This window comes from Protopterus annectens, chromosome 7.part0 (genome assembly GCF_019279795.1).
Source record: "Protopterus annectens isolate FY-2018-M chromosome 7.part0, PAN1.0, whole genome shotgun sequence".
Lineage (NCBI taxonomy): Eukaryota > Metazoa > Chordata > Ceratodontiformes > Protopteridae > Protopterus > Protopterus annectens.
Window position 1 is genome coordinate 1,057,604,631 of NC_056739.1, and position 17,684 is coordinate 1,057,622,314.

The 17,684-nt window shown below is 39.2% G+C and overlaps 1 protein-coding gene across 1 annotated transcript in view; it reads right to left on the reverse strand.

Moving 5' to 3' along the window:
* LOC122806852 (semaphorin-3A-like) overlaps positions 1 to 17,684 on the reverse strand; it is a 1,149,356-nt gene that overhangs the window by 1,091,771 nt on the left and 39,901 nt on the right. The window lies entirely within an intron of this gene.

Consider the following 17,684-nt stretch of genomic DNA (forward strand, 5'->3'; position numbering starts at 1 on the left):
ACAGTGATTTGCCAGAAATCCACAAAACTTATAAGGAACAGACCAAAAACATGAAACAAAAATCTGGACATGCTGCAAATTCTGGACAGTTGAGAGGTATTTGTGTATGGGTTCCTGTCAGAAGTCAAACTGTAAATGACGAGAATGCAAAATGACAAAGCGGCTTTTAAGCAAATTCTTTCCCTGGGAAAGAAATCGCTTGGCCACTTCTGTCACTTTGCCGTTTTCGGCACTGTAGTGTGATCTCAGAGTTGGTATATTTAAGTAGGGGGGTGTGGGGAGTGAAGCCCCCCACTTAAATTGTGTTTAGTGTGCTTTTTTTATTTTATTTTTTTTTTTGGGAACAGCAAATTTTTTCTTTCTTTTTTCTTTTCATTCTTTTGTGGTCGATATAACAGTGCTCGCTCTTTTGAGCCTTCATTGTTATAACATGGACCCATGTGTGTGTGTGTGTGTGTGTGTGTGTGTGTGTGTGTGTGTGTGTGTGTGTGTGTCTGTGTCTGTGTGTGTGCATGTGTGTGTGTGTGTGTGTGAGTGTCTTTCTGTCTGTCTATGCAAGGATATGTTTATTTCCCTCTCTCTTTGTATATATATATATATATATATATATATATATATGTGTGTGTGTGTGTGTGTGTGTGTGTGTATACTGTACACACACACACACATATATATATATATATATATATATATATATATATATATATATATATACACACACACACACACACACACACGCACACACACACACACACACACACACACACACACACACACACACACACACACACACACTGTGTATATTTTATGTGAAGCTACTCTTGGCTCATTACTTGGCAAACCTTCATTAATCACAACTTGGTAAGGCTTCTTTCCTCAATAAACAATATAGAGAAGGCAGGATTCAATTCTTTATGGGACTGAAGTCTGAGATTTGAGGGGGTGTGATTCTTGGCAATTTTTTGGCAAACAATGACCCAGTAAACAGCAATCTATGAATCACTAGCTACTGATATAGAGCAAAAGTACAGAACATTGTACTGGAGACTGCTTTTCTTCGTCTTTTGCCAGACCTACATGATTGTGTTTATGGACACACAGCTGTATCCTAAACACAAGTGCTTGAATCAGACGTACTTAAGTATAGTGTTTGAAATGGAGCTGCTAATGATAAGGAAGATAATTACACAGTTTCTGTGAAAAAACAAAACAAAGCAACTATTTGCCTTTTTTAGTGACATTGACCTCTGAGGTGATTATAACAGGTAATAAGGGGTGTGGGAGTACAACCCCCACATGAAGGATTTAGCAGGCTGCTCTTACACCACAAATAACATTTGCTTTGGAAAAAGTGTCTTTTTGAGTCTGTGACCTCCAATGTCTAAATTATTTGCATAACGATGAGAGTTCAAATACTAAAATCTATGCCTTTATACATTTAGAAAGTAACTATAACATCTTTGCTGATGCATCCTTTAGGGTTCAAATAGACTTGCAGAACTTTTACCAATAAACCCACAGACAAAACACAAGCAAAATCTATGGTGACACCACTGCATGAGAAGTGCAAAGGTGTAGCTGCTCATCTGTCAGTCACATTTCAGAATGGTGAAATATCTCAGAATAGAACTCTGCATGGGGTGAATTGGATGCTTAAACTGCAGTAATAAGATGAAACAAGGACATCTTCCACTAAGGGAATACGTACGCACCCATATAATGAGCAATTTGTTGCTCATGACTAATTCCAAAGGAACTACAGTATGCAAACACAAAGATATTTTAAAATAGGATTATAAGAGGCCCAAAACAATATTGCATAAACTTCAACTACAAGTTTAAAAAGAGAGATAGCAGCAGAAGATGTGAGCAAATAGTACTTACTTATTTACTGACTTGACTACATGACAGAGTGATTAAACATATTTATTTCATTTTGTTGTCTGGGTAGATCCCAAAAGGTGTATGGGTGTTTCAATGTACAGAGTCCCACACTGTGAGTGGAGCAAATTTGTCCAGTGGCACAAAAGAAAGTCCCTTCCATGTTTTCATAAAATACGTGGTACAATATATCATGTAAACATGCAGATACATTCAGCTTAGTACAGCTCTTGAAGGTGGATAGACACTCAGAGGTGTTACAGATATAAAGGGAGCAGATAACCCAAGATATCTAGTAGAACGATTAAATACCAGTGTGTATATAAGGATACGGACAATTGAGGAGGATTGCAAAAAGGGCTTAGAGGAAAAAGGGTCAGATATCTTTAATGTAGCAATGGAGTAAGCCATTATTTCTAAAGGACAGAAAACCAATGAGAATTGAAGAATAGTGTAAGAAAAAGGTAATTAAGAGATACATAAGGATACATGAATAAGGAAGCAGGCAGAGTAACAGACACAGGAATAAAACTGAGCTCAGATTGAATTAAATAAGAGGGCAGTGGAAGTGGTTTCATGCCAGTGGCATGACTGCTTCTGCATTAAAAAATGGAAAACATGAAAAGGTATAAAAGTATATTTGTAGAATTGTAGAATTGTATCGCCCACTTGATAAATAACTTTGGGAGGGTGAGCACTCTAATATATGACTGTTGCCAAAAAAATACAAAAAGAGGACTCAGCTGTTAGCCCAAGAGAAGGCAAAGCTAATGGCTGGAGTGTTCAAAAATGAAGATGCCTACACCTGTAAGATGTTCGAGTGCCAAGGAGGAAATAAACAATTTGAGTGCGATGCATATTTGTGCATGCAGATATACATACACACATACCCACACTGACGCAAATAATATCAAAATATTATTTAGCTATGTATGACTGAGTACATAAAGTTTTAATTCAAGCATACTAAGACATCAATTCTGACAGTATTTTGAGGGACAGAAACAAGCAATTATGCACTGCAACACATTCATTGACTAGAAAGGCCTTGAGTGGTCACTAAAATATAAATGAAGTAAGACTGAAGTTACTTACAGTTAAACTATTCAAGAGAAGTGACAAAATTCAGATTGAATGATTTTCTCCCTTGGACTTCTGTCAATATTTAGGCCAAGAGGGTTACTAAACTACAAACTAAATGAAAATGAAGGTATTTCTGCATTCGAAACTACCTAAGTATTCAGGGCAACCAACATATTCTTCCGATTGCAACATAAGTCTTTACACTTCCACTGATCAGCATTTAATTAGAAAAAATACAACCCATTTCTGTCACCGTCATGGTTGTTAAGGAGTCCTGTCCAATCCAGCTGCTTAAACCGGATGCAGTTTTCTAATAATTTTATAATGACTACATATTTATAACAATATTAATGCTATGGAAACAGACCTTTGAAAATAGCAGTTTTCTCAAATGAAAATGTTTAAAGATTGGACAGTGACCGAATTAGAAAAAGTTGATGATCTCAGATATAAAGACATGCAAACACCCACTCACACACACACACACACACACACACACACACACACACACACACACACACACACACACACACACACACACACACAAACACACACACATACACACACACACAAGAAAGGACTTTAGTGTTATATAGTGGGTGTTCCTGCATGGTTGTAAACTTTGGGGGATGAAAATCCAGCAAAAATCCAGTGACCCGAGTTAGTTCTGATGTACAAACACACCAACTTTATTGTCCTGTAATGTATGTTCCTGCATGACTATAAAGTTTGCTTGTGGTGGTGGTGATGGGGGGGTCCAGCATAAATCCCCTGACTCAATCTAGTTCTGATGTAGTGACAAATTGGTTTGTCAGGTATTCTTGACAGCAATTTCATAAAATATCAGAGGCAAAAGTTTCAGCCCTTTGCATGCATAACAATGTGTCATGGCAGAATATGCCCTTTCTGATGTAGTACATAGTATGCTGAGTGAGATGAGGTCATACACAATGTTCACAAAACACACTGTGATGATTATTCTCCTACACAGCTCTCCCCAAGAGAGACAGACACACGTACACACAGTGACTTTGTTCTAACCAGGACTTGCAAAAGGGATATCTATATAGGTTCATAGGTTCAAACTAGGCTATCTGCCCTAGGGCATTTATAAGCCTAGCCAGAGTGTGTTTGGCTTTCACCACCCATTTTAAATTAATTTTGCTATGCCCTTTTTCGAGGTTAGTATACTGTGCCTCTGTCTAACAGTGACACCGAAGTGATACCCGGGGTAAACCTATGATCTCCCATCCACTCATCAAGATTCCTCTTGAAGAGAGTCAATGAGGGACTTTGCCTAACCTCGACTGGGATTTTATTCCAGAGTGAAGGGAGCCTCTGGGTTATGAATCTGTCTCTTCAGCATGTCCTATTTATTTCAGTGTTGAGGTTCAAGTCTCTCGGCCAGAGCTCGATGGGATTTGGATTTTCTGAGGTGCAGCATGTCCATTAATTCCGGGTTGGATATGGCTTTATACATCAGGCACAGATCGCCTCTGAGCAGGCGGTATGCCACTGAGTAGAGCTGGAGTTTCTTTAACCGGGCAGCATATGGCATCTGTTTGAGCCCTTTGATCCTCTTGGTGAGGTACTTTTGGGGTCTTTCCAGTTGCTGCAGGTGTCTGGTAAGGTACATTCCAAAAGAGGCATTGTACTCAATTATGGGCCTGATGAGGGATGAGTAAAGAGGCAAGATGACCTCCCCCAATCTAGATGTGAATCCCTTCATGATTAGGTGGGCTATATAAAATGTTTTTCTAACCACTTTGTTCTGTTTCAATTTGCTGAAATGGGTGGACCATCTTTCAACAATGCAGATATAACATCCAAAAGCACAGCCACAAAGAAAGGGATACAATAGAGACATACTTACATCATGTTTAATTCTTAAAAATTTGCATCAGTGTTCACTTACATTCAGAGGACTTCATACCTCTCAAACTCTCAGTACAAGAAATCCAGACAAAGCCCAAAAAGGGGGGGGGGGATAAAGACCCAAAAATAGGGACATATTAATATTGCTCTTATAAAGTTAGAAATTTACTAGTGTAACAGAGTTTGTTTTAACATACATTTTCTGAAGGATCTGAAGTCTGAAACTCAAATGTATGTCATTACTGAGTGACTTCAATATTCAGATCATCCAGTGACTTGCCAGAAAAACTACAAATTTTATGAGGAACAGACCAAAAATATAAGCCAAAATCTGTACATTCTGTGAAAATCTGGGCAGTTGAGAGGTATGGGGGACTTCTTAAACTTTTCCAATTAATATGTCATATTCCCAAACAGTTTAACTTGAGAACTAAGAAAAGGAGGCTAAGAAGTGAAAACCAGGAAATAGTCAAGACAGGATACTCTGTAGTACTTAAGGTAGAAACTGATCAGTCTTTAAAAAAGACATATTGTGCTACTTGCAAGCAGTCTTTTTGGTGGGAAATGGTAACAGGAAGGTTTTATTCTCACTTTGGAATGCCAAAAGCCCATGATTTATGGGAGTTATGAGAGAGTTTCTAAATTCTTAAAGATGCCTGGTGTGCCATTCAAAGTCTGATGATGTGACCACATTAGCATGAATGCCAGGGGTTGCCCACCCTAGCCTTAGACTGAAGAAGGCATGGAGGAAAGACATGGCAAATGGAATTGAAAGGAAGGAAAGGCTTGAGAAATAGAAAGGGTTTTAAAAGTCCTGAAAATATCTATGGCATAACATAATCCACTTTTAAGAGTGCTACAAAAACCGTTCAAAGACCACATGCAAAGAATCTGTAAAAGAGTGTTCTGCTGTAGTTATCATGAGGGAAGATGAGAACTACTTCCCATGAGTTTAGCTTTGCCCACAGCTCAATAATTATGACAGCAGATCCAGTCCCAGTGGGCTTTCCTAATGCTGGACTGCTGGCTATTCATGTTTGGAAGCCTTAGAGACATGCAGAATCCGCTGAAGATACATTTGCTACTTATGTGGGTTTTAATGCATCAAAAAGATTTTAAAATGCTGGAAATGTGTATGTCAGGGCAGAATGGGAAATAATCAAAGCTCTTAACTAGTTTCTGAAGACTGCAAACTTAATGAACAGCTGTTCACAGTAGCCATGTCATTTCTGTTCAAGGCAAATCATAAAGATAAAAGAAGCAGGAACTGTTAGTTAAAACTGAAGACAGCAAAGAAGACAAGGTCATTATGCAGCTAGGTATGGTGCACAGTAATGAAATGCGTTAATCAAACTATAAAGTGGTTCAGTTCCTTCTTTGGTCCCCAGAAAACTGTGTGTACATATAAAGTAAGGCAAGACTTACCTGCATGGATATCCTTCCCTGACCAAGGTTTGGAGGAAAAAAAAGTTGCATAGCATAAGTATTCTAAACAGCACTATACATAGAATGAAGTTACAGTTAGTAAACATGCATATCGATTTATGGCAGTATATGACTAGAAACAATCTTTACATTTCATTTGAAAAATACTACCATAATCAAGTTGAAAATAAAAGTGTGGGACATAATCTCAAAATGCTAGTGAAGGATTTTTTTTTTCTTAAGAATTACAACTAATCTCATTTTAAGGAAAAATAATGATTGTTCCGAGCTTTCCTCCTGTCTGCATGTCCTTCCCTCCTCACAGGGGTTTTCTCCTCGTCCCCAAAGACATGCTACAGGTGGATTGGGGTTTCCTCCTTGGTCCTCTGCCTTGGTGTGTGCCTGTGTTGGAAGAAGGGTGGCGGGGCTGGCTGGCTGACACCACGAAACTCCACTGCCATTCAAAACTCCATAAAGGCGATCCGCTGATCCGCACCCCTAACCGAAAAAAAAAAAAAGGAAGAAGAAGAAGAAGAAGAAGTTCCGAGCTTAAATATCTGGTTTGTAATGTAAGAAGACTTACCAACAAAGTAGAACATTTAGAGATGTTACTATGGCTGGAAAATATTGATCATAACAGAAACCATTTCATATTAAGAAATGCCACAGATTTCATAACTACGTTTGTAGGTAGGGAGAAGGTATTTCAGTATTTGTCAGCAATAAGGATTTGTTAATAGCGCTTCGCTATGTTCATACAATGAGTTTGGCAAAAGGAATGTTACAGTCATTCATGCAATGCAGAAGGAGACAGCTACTTGTTACATTGTTACATTGTATGAATGAAAGAGACAGTGCAGAAAGCAAACAAGACAGGAGACTGCTTGAATACCTTTTAAGGCTTTTTTTTGTTGGGGAAGCCATTTATAGGCATCACCCAGGGCACCAAATGACCTAGTTACAGCTCTGTGCACCATCATCAACAACAAATACAACAGTTAATTAGCTTAACAGAAATTCCCTTAAACAAATAATGCCCTCCTCCACTACAAGTTCCAATCTCCTCCATCTTGTTCTTACTAACATATAACATGTCAGTACCACAGCCGGATCATGGTCAAGTGGGGCCCTAGACAGGGTAATGGATCAGGCCCCCCACAACAGCACCTTCCCAGCCATTCCAGCATTCCCTCACTTGACTATTTCTTCCCAGTTAGCATAAACACTGTTCAAACCTGTTAGTGTACAGACTATTTTCTTCTTTACTTTTACACGATTAGAGATATTTAAAACTTTTGGGTGGCAGCGGTGGTGCAGCGGTTAGCATTGCTACCTCACAGCAAGAGGTTCTCTGGTTTGATTCTCAGCTGGGGTGCCTTCTGTGCAGAGTCTGCATGTCCTCCCTGTGGTTGCATGGATTTGCTCCGGTTTCCACCCACATCACAAAGAGAGGCTGTAAGGTGGATTGGACAAGCTAAATTGGCCCTAGGTGTGTGTGCCTTCTGTGGAAGGTTGGGCACCAGGCTGGCAACTTGACACTGTAAAACTCCACTGCCAATCATGAGTGGGCAGCTGATCTGCTGTGGCAACCCCTAACTGGGAAAAGCCAGAATAAGTGATATTTAAAACTTTTATTTCAAATTTTATAGTACAAACATTGATAGCCATTTGCTAAACAAAGCAATATAGTCTCACAATGAAAACAGACTTAGTATGAGTAGTAATCTTCTTTGCCCTTGAAACTCATATTCATTGAAATAGCATTGAAACCCACATTCAAGGAAAATGCATCTGGCCAGAGGCAGATTAAGTTTACCTTTTGGCTGTTTTCAAACCATAGGCCCCTTGCACACATTTTTAGGACCATGCATACATGCAGGTGTTCTTTGATGCACCATCCTGATTTTATTAAATAATATTCCTTGTATAATACAGCACCACTTTTTTAGAGTGTGTTTTAAATTTGCAGGTAAACAATGAAAAAAACTTAAGAACCAATAAGGGCAAAACTACCCATTACAGAACATTTCAACCACAAAAGACTTGAACTTCTGTCATTACAATCCACCAGTATCAGTCAATATGCACAATCTCCACAGAAGTAAAGTCATGTGAATAATTGCACATTAAAGACATCTATAACTAATGAAGAGGTTGTTGCTGGCAAACAACCTTTCATTTCAGTGTTTCATGTACAAATTCAGTGCCTGCTGTCCTTGAAGAATAAACTGCCCACATGGTAAGCTAATAATATTGCCATAGGGAATGGCTGTCAAAAGAGCAAGAGGTTCTCAGTTTCTGAGGACATACTCAGGAGTGCAGCACCCCCACCCCTCCATGGTGTGGGAGTAGAACCCACAGCCTTCTGCATCAAAGGCAAGTAAGCTACCTGTTGTGTTACTAACACTGCTTTTAGCACATAGCGCAAACATTGATGATGACCATTTGCTAAACAAAACAACTACACATTGAAAACAGACATCACAAGCAACAGTACTTCTCTTCCCTTGAAAGTTAACATTCTTTGAATATGCACAGAAGCTCCACCGCTTTGTAAATGCACAAAAGCTCAACTCTTTGAAAATCCACAGAAGCCAATACTTTTTTGAAAATGCACAGAAGCATATTCCTTGAAAATGCACAGAAACTCAACATTCCTTGAAAATGCACATATTCACAACATCCCTTGAAAATGCACAGAAGCTCAACAGTCCTTGAAAATAATAGTTTGGCAGTTGGTGTACTAGGTCAAAAACTAGCGTCCAGTACTGAAGAATCAGGGTTTGAGCCTGAGTGAGTTAACCAACCTGAATCCTTAACTAAGGCATTCCACACACAAAAAAACCCTCCCTTTTCTACTAGCTTACTACTTCAGAAAAGAATGGCTTGTTCCATTCTCTGTGTTTGTCTGAAGCAACAGCATTAGTAAATCCAAAATTTGCACACTCTGTTTCAATTTAAATGTGTGTGCATACTAAAGAACCACATACAGATGCTACTAAGGATTCAGTATGTGTGTCTTTAAAGAAGAAATGTAATGCAGATAAAGTGTATTCTTAAAGAAGGAAGAAATATATGCTTTTGTGGCACCCCCCTGCTAAGATCCCCCAAGCCAGTGGGCTCTCGGTAACTGCCTAGCTCTCCTAGTGTTGGATCCAGCTCTGGCCAATACCATACTCCATCTCCAAATATATAATTAAGTCAAACTACAAGACCTTCTCATTTTCCCCAAGAACCCAAACCAAGACTCCATCTAACCTGGAATATTCGGAGATTGCCCTGAAATTAACCTAGCAGCACTCTCAGATAACCTAAGGTAATTGAAATGTTTTCCCTTTCCCAATGGTTCTGTAAGAAAAGCAGATGCTAGTATCAGTGATTTTTACTCTTACTTAAATTCTTGTATTGAAGTATCATTCTCATCAGCCACAAGCATGACGGTAAATGTAAAAATAATTGGATGGCGCGGTGTTTGCGTTGTCACCTCACAGCAAGAGGTTCTCCTGTTCAATTCTCAGATGGAGTGCCTTCTGTGCAGAGTCTGCATGCCTGCTTTCATGTGGGTTTCCTCAGGGTTCTCCGGTTTCCTCCCATGTTACAAAGACATGCGTCTGGAGCATTTCACCCCGGGTCTCTTTCGAAAATTGTCTCATTCCAAGTCAGACTTTCCCAGTAAACAAATGTTAAATAAATAAACACTACGGTTCCATTTCAACAAACTCTACAATAAAGACAGAAATTCTAGCACAGACATAAACTCAACTCACCCATTCTAGTAGTGATCTCAGAAAGTTTTGTAAATAATTCAGGCAAAAGATCAAAAGCTACAAAGCTAAATATGAATGACCATTAATAATTCTTTCCAAGATAATCACATGGCCATTTTAAAAATGTTGGAATCTCAGAAGTAAATACTAATACTCAGTTCTAGCAGAAAAACTATCTCAAATGGTACCATCTACAGTAACCCAAATGATGTCACAAATATACTTGCAGCCAAATTTAGTTCTAATGCCTATCCTCTCTCCCTTCCCTGCTTTTGCCTCTAGCTACTTAATCCCTGCCCTCCAATAACTACCCCTGATCAGACTGAAACCCCTCTCACTCTCTCTCTCTCTCTTTCTCAAGAAAAAAAAAAAAACACTATTTCTATGGGTCCTGATTACACACCAGCCTGTCAACATGGCAGCACTAAACATAGCACCAGTGACACTGTCCTAAAGTATTCACTCTCAGCTTGACTACTAGATACATGCTTGAGGTTTGGAGGATGGTTATAGTGGCAACCCTCCATACAGGTAGCCCTACTAGCAGCCCTGGTAAATATACACTAATTAGCCCTGTGAATACTATTTGTAAAGTCATGGAATATATATATATATATATATATATATATATATATATATATATATATATATATATATAATGAGACATCGGTATCCTGCAGCCATTCAAGCAGAGTCAAAATCTCTTTGCAAAGAGTAGGTCCTGTCTGCTGAATCTGGTGGACCTGTTTGACAAGATAACTGAAGATAGCTGAAGCACTTGATAATGACAAATCTGTACACTATTTACCAGTAATAGCTTTTTACCTTTGATACTGTCTCACACGGTGTTCTCCAGTGGGTAACATAGTGGTCAGTGTTTAGGTGAGTTTATCAAATTGTCTCACAGAAAAAGACCACACAGTGATGGTTGGTGGTTCTCATTCTCTCCCCCTCTCTCTCTCCTTTAAAAGGGTTACAGTCAGAGGAGTTGAACAAGGTTTCATATTGACTCCTCCCTTCTTTGGAATATACTACTGTCACATCCAAGCCAATGGCAAGGATCCATGGCTCTCAATGTTTTCTGATGACTGCAAACTCAGTGCTGACATTAATACTGCAACTGATGCCCATATTCTGTAAGATGGCCTAGCCCATAATAGTACCCTTTGTCACGATGATTCACTCAAGCTAAATGCAAAAAAAATACAGCATTGTTCCATCTGAGAAAGAGTAATACCGCTGCACTGAACACATACATAGTACCCCCCCCCCCTTTCAGACTAGTTGCCATAATAAAGGCATACACATGGAAAATAACTGTCTTTTGACAATCATGTATCATCTATTGTCAGGAAATATTTCTGCTTCTCTCAATTAATCACCAAGTACATCCTCATGAACCAAGAAATTAAGTGCCCCCCATTCATCCCTAACCAGACCAATAATACAATATAATGCACTCTTTGGTATGTACCATCTGACATATTGACCAATCTGAAAAAAAAAAAAACAGATTCCTTACCAAGAAGATTTTAGGTATTTTTATTTATATTATTTATTTGACATTTGTTGACTGGCTTAGTACAACTGAGATGAAGCCCTTTTTTAGCAGAGGCTCGGTGAGAAAAGCTCCACAAGAATTACATATGACTAGAATATTAACATATATAAAGTATAAAAGTATAAACAAGTATAAAAAAGAAACATAGAACAATATTACAAAGATGTTAAATGTGCATACATAGTTTACAAAAGGTGAAGAAAAAAGCATTACAGTTATATACAAACTTAAATCAACTTATACAAACATGACTAGCAGTACAATCCCTGAAGAAGAGAGAACTGTGATATGCTACAGGAAATAAGAGTAAATGTTTGGAGCTGCTGAGTTTTTACCAAAGAAGGCTGGTAGGACCATAACATTTGAGCAGTTACTTAATGACAAGATAAGAGTAGACTGGTAAGCAGATAGTCAAGCTATTTACCAGTAAGTCTCACTGTAGAGTAGTAGAGAAGGGATAACAGTGACAGGAGGAGGGGTAGATTAGAGAGGTATGAGATCCCTAAGGTCCACAGATCATCTAAAAGCTGAATCACGTTAATCCAGCACATACAGGAGCTCACACCATGGCTTCTATTTGTACTACAAAGCTATGAAAACTCTAGTGTTGTCACCAAAGCTGTGGATGAAGGCAAGGTGGTTGATACAGCCTACCATGATCTGGCCAAGACCTTTGATACCATTCCCCACTCAGGAATCATAGAAAAACTCACTAAGCTAGACATCAACCCCTATATCACTAGGTGGGTTGCAAACTGGCTCACAGATAGAACCCACAGTGTGAAAGCAGTTGACTCCAAGGCACACTGCTGACCAGTCACAAATGGAGTCCCACAGGGTTCAGTCCAGGGTCCTCTCCTGTTTGGTATCTACTTCTCTGAAGTCCAGGCCAAAACAAATGGACTGGCTAACCAAGTTCACAGACAATTGCAAGTTGGGAGCCATAATTAACTCCCCAAGTGATGTTGACATCCTAAAGAAAGGCCTCACTGAGACCAACGACTGGTTTCAGAACCATGGCCTTAAGCTCAATGCCAAAAAATGCATCGTCATCCCCTTTGGGAAAAACCTGGTTTCCATGAATTACCACATCAATGGTAGTCCACTGAACACAGAAGGAGTCATAAGAAATCTGGGAATACAGGTTGACAGCAACCTATCTTTTGACCACCACATTGCCACTGTGGTCAGAAAGTCCTTCTATGTGGCACATCTCATTACTAAGGGTTTTGCATCCAGGAAGAAAGAGGTTATTGTCTCTCTATACTCTTCTCTCATTAGGCCAGTCATCGAGTACAATGCCCCATTTGGCATGTACCTCACTAGACACCTGCAACAACTGGAGAAGCCACAAAAGTACCTCACAAAGAGCATCCTAGGTCTTAAACACTTGTCCTATATGGACAGACTTAAAAAACTCCAACTATTCTCTGTTTCATATTGTCTACTTAGAGGCACTCTCTGCTTGACTTACAAAGCCATGTCTGACCCAACTCTGTTAGAAGTGCTATAGCTAAAGAAATCCCAATCCATCCACACTACACACTCCAGAGATCTCAACCTCATTACCACTATCAACAGAACAAGCTGGAGGGACAGGTTCATAACCCAGAGACTGCCCATGCTATAGAATAGACTTCCAATACATGTCAAGTGGAGTGCCTCACTGGCCCTCTTCAAGAGAAATATTGATGAGTGGATGGGAAATAGAAAATTTACCCCAGGAATCACTCCAGTGGCTCTACTTGACAGAGGCACTGGGAACTAAGGTCGGGTGGCACAAAGCCAGGGTAATCCTATGGGCTTGGCTTGTAAAGGCTCCATGGCCATTCGCCTAGTACACACCTATGAACATATGAACCTATCTCCTATATCCCTGAGTGCCATGAACGATCTCGCCAAGGCCTAAATCTACATTGCAAGATTAAAAGAACCTGTTAGTGGGATAGATGCCCTTCTCAAAGGATCCCCTCCCTATGGAATAAGGATGCACTCCATGACAAACAAAATAGCTGCTTAACTCTCCTTAAATTCAATCAGGAACAGTGAGCAGGAATCCATACATCCAATTCATGCTGTCTTTGCAGACCCTTATAGACTGAGGGAGCCAAGGAGTGGGTATTTCATTGGCTAGACTTCTAACCATCTACTGGATGGATTGCCTAGGAGTAACCCATCAAGCTGTGAACCTAAAAGATTCCCTTGTATCCATCTTAAAAAAAAGACATGTTTACACTTGGCATTCCTTCTACCCAACATTCTTCTTAGTGAAGATATGATTCACCATCGTTTTAGGCAATATACAGAAAAAATGAAATATCGAGTTAAATCTCTGAACACATTTTTGCATACTTTTTTTACCCACTGGAAGATTAAATTGAGCCACAAGGGATTGTTTTTCACCTCTACCACTGATACCAATAAAATAAGAGGTAAAACAAATACCATAACAAATAAAAAAATTAAGTAAATGCACAGCATTATAGAAACAATGTAACAAACAGTGTTTTAAGCATTTGCAGTACAGGAGCATTCTTGACGAGACATATTCAGTTGGGGTCACTTAGCATTTAATATGGTGGATACTGTAATCTTCATTCTGTGCTAATAATAAGCACACTGGCCTCAACCATTCCATGTAGAACTTCTCAATTAGAAAGGTAAAATACTGACAATCAACACAGATATGTAAAATGTGAACTGCACATACAAATTAATAAGTCCTACTCATCAGTAACTAGCAGCCAAGCAAATGAAGTATCCAAGAGAAACTGTACATGCAATTTAATAAGTCCTAATCATGTCCCATAAGTGTCAGCCATGCAAATGATGTACCTAAGAGAAATATGCTACTGCAATTAGACATAATATTAATTAGACATAATATTAATTTTACTGCTTGCGTTAAGCACAGTCCCATGCATGATGTCTTCTGAGGAACCGATACAGTTTTTTCAGCAGCCCAACATTAGACAGAAAAAGGAAAAATGAAATAGCAGATTACTTAAAAACACCTTGGCTATTTGTACCTACTGTGAATAACAAAATAAATAAATATTTTAAGCAGAAACGCAAGTAAGCTCCAGCAACATAAGGTTCAGTGACAACAAACAACCTCAATGCAGGAAATGAACTACACATTTCCTGTTCTTTATGAGTGGAAACCTGTGAAAACCATACAACTTAATATGAAACATACTGAAATTAATGATGTGCTTCGACAGTTGTGTGTGTGTGTGTGTGTGTGTGTGTGTGTGTGTGTGTGTGTGTGTGTGTGTGTGTGTGTGTGTGTGTGTCAGTCTCTCGCCTAACAGTTCTGCAGGCCTTTTCAAGGTAAGTGCTTTGTCATAAAAGGATTAAGAAGTTTGAAATAAGAGTGCTTGGTCTTTAAATCTAATAGAAACCCCAATACATAAGTAGTACATGTTAGATTTTAATGAGCAAGCAAACATAGTAAACTCAGCAACATTAATGCTAAAGCACCATGGGGCTTCATCTGTGTAAGGTCAGTCTATTATTATAGCCCTGTCAGTGTAATTAAATTACAGTCCCTAGTAATTACATTCTGTCAGTTCATGTATTCACCCATCTGTCTTTGCATCTGTACCTTCACTCTGACACCATTTAAGCTTCAGATACACTATACTGGGTTTCTCCTACCAGCAACATAGACAGACATGCAGCATGCATTGTCTTACACACTTGTCTTACACTGTGACTTACTCCCACACTTGTCTCTTGATTTAAACTGCTTGGCAGCTTTTACCAAAGGACTTATGTGTAACACAAATGACATTCTTTTCTGCACTGTATGGATTGGCAGAATCAGTCTGACACTAGAGCTTCTATGCTGCCTCAAAGGATTTTTGCTGGAAAATAAAGCATTATCAAAACATGGCAAGTCATTAAACAGTGTGTCATTTTCAAGTTTTCCATAGTGTTAATCAGACTAAACTTTTATTATTAAATTATTTCAATAATTATGCACTGATGCTTTGCAGTGCGACCATTTGCCACATGTCATTGTAAATCTGCTTTTATGGTTAAAAATACCTCGTCAACAAATTAAATACATGACTTGTCATGATAAATAAAGAGCTCAAAGCTTTCTTACAACAGTCAGCATGGAACAGCAATGAAGCTGAGGAGATATTAAGTATCCCTCACAAACAGCAATCTCCCTTGAACAAAATTGTTTCACTTATACAGGGATGTTTTAAGCACTGAACAGAAAACCCGATGTACTAGGTACAAATAAAACTGACACAACAAGCTAAAAACATATGTCACAGCATGACACTTGATTAGCCACTGACGAAGCCTCTGAGTACAGTACTATTAAATGCTACTTGAACAAAAGTTACCTTTACCTTTATTGTTCCACTTAGCACTTCATTTCATATATTGCAGCACACAATACCTGGCATCTACCTATCAGCAATTAATATATTCAGAACAAAAGAACAGAGCACACAACTGCAAACCAATTTAAAGATTAATTCAATAAGGACATTTATGTTTCGTGATTTAACCAGTGAGATATGACAAGAGATTGTATTAAAGTGCTGGTTAATTAACACTTGGAGACGACTGAGGTTGTATGAGACAGCCTTAGAGCCATTAACCCTTAACACTAGCTTTGACCTCCAGGAGGTAAATGCCAAAGAGGAATGAGCAAAGGACTGAACTTTGGTGTGTACTGCTAATTACAGGTCTTTTGGCAGAAGTAGAACAGATGACCCTAATTTCATGTGTTCTACATGTGAGTCCGTTTGCTACTCAACAAATTACATAGGGATTAACATTTTAGCTAGGATAATTCATCTACAATACTGAGTGTAGGATGGCTTCAAATGCCTTTGTGAGGTCTAAATATGAGGTGCACACTGAGTTGCCCTCAAACATTGCTTCAATAACCTTCTTGAAGGTAATTTGGTTATATTGGATATACCTCAGAAGCAGAGAGTCTGAATGCAGATATGGGTAGTATGTTCTCCTTTCACAGGATTCACAAGTCTCCCCATTACTTACATTGTTTTCTCTTATCTCTCCATCTATGCCTCCTAACCATCAACTGCCTCCTATAGATGTCAAGCTCCCCCATTCACTGTCAGGTACAGAGGGCCCTACCTGGACAGCATGAGAGTCGAACATGGGAGTCATCATAAAGACAATCATGGAGGAGTTTGTGCCTTCACTTCTTCTCTCTCTCTTTGTTGCTGAAGGAAGACTGTTCTCATCTCATAGGCCTATGAGTCTGGTTTACCCCCCAGTCAAGCCCTCTGTTTTTCAGGCAGAACCCTAATTGTCCCTAGGCTGGAAAACTATGTGATACCCACCCTTACAATGCTCTGCTTTATTTCAGATGCAGGCTATGGAGTTTTTTCCCTAATTAATCATAACCTCACAGGTAGATGACTGATATGGGTACCCATATCATCATGCGGGCCTACTATGCCCTCCTCTGTCTTGTGTGTGTATGTGTTTGTTGCCACCATCATGCATACCAAGGGCTACCAGCATTGGCTTGTTAGGCCATTCCTATATCCCAGATGCTGTACTACTAGTACCAGCAGGCCTGTACTTACTGAATGCGAATGCAGCCAGCAACTGAATCTATCAGATCCCTCTTCCCTAGGTGGGCAAACCAGCAATGGCTGCTCACTCCCACCCACCACCATCTGACTCTTCGAGCATCTGAGCCACAGCTCAGACTTGGGCTGTCTAAGTCATAATCAGAACTTTAACTCTCTATGCCGTGAGACCAGACTCCACATTACGTACTGCATAAGCTCTGGTCCTATTCTTCTAATATTTTAATATTCTAATATTTTATTCCTCTCAGCCCTGTGCTAGCCCTTATAAGTAATGTCTCATGCATCCTCAGTTAACTTACAGATTTTACTCAGCCACATCATTGGAGAGGCTATTCCAATCATCAACCACCTTTTTTCAAACAATGTTTCCTTTCACTCCCTGAGCAATCTAAACTTCATCCTCAGACAGTATTGTCTTATTCACAAACATTTCTCTCGTTTTCAAATAAGATACTCAGCTGGACTATCAGCATTACCCTGAGGTAGTTAAACCTT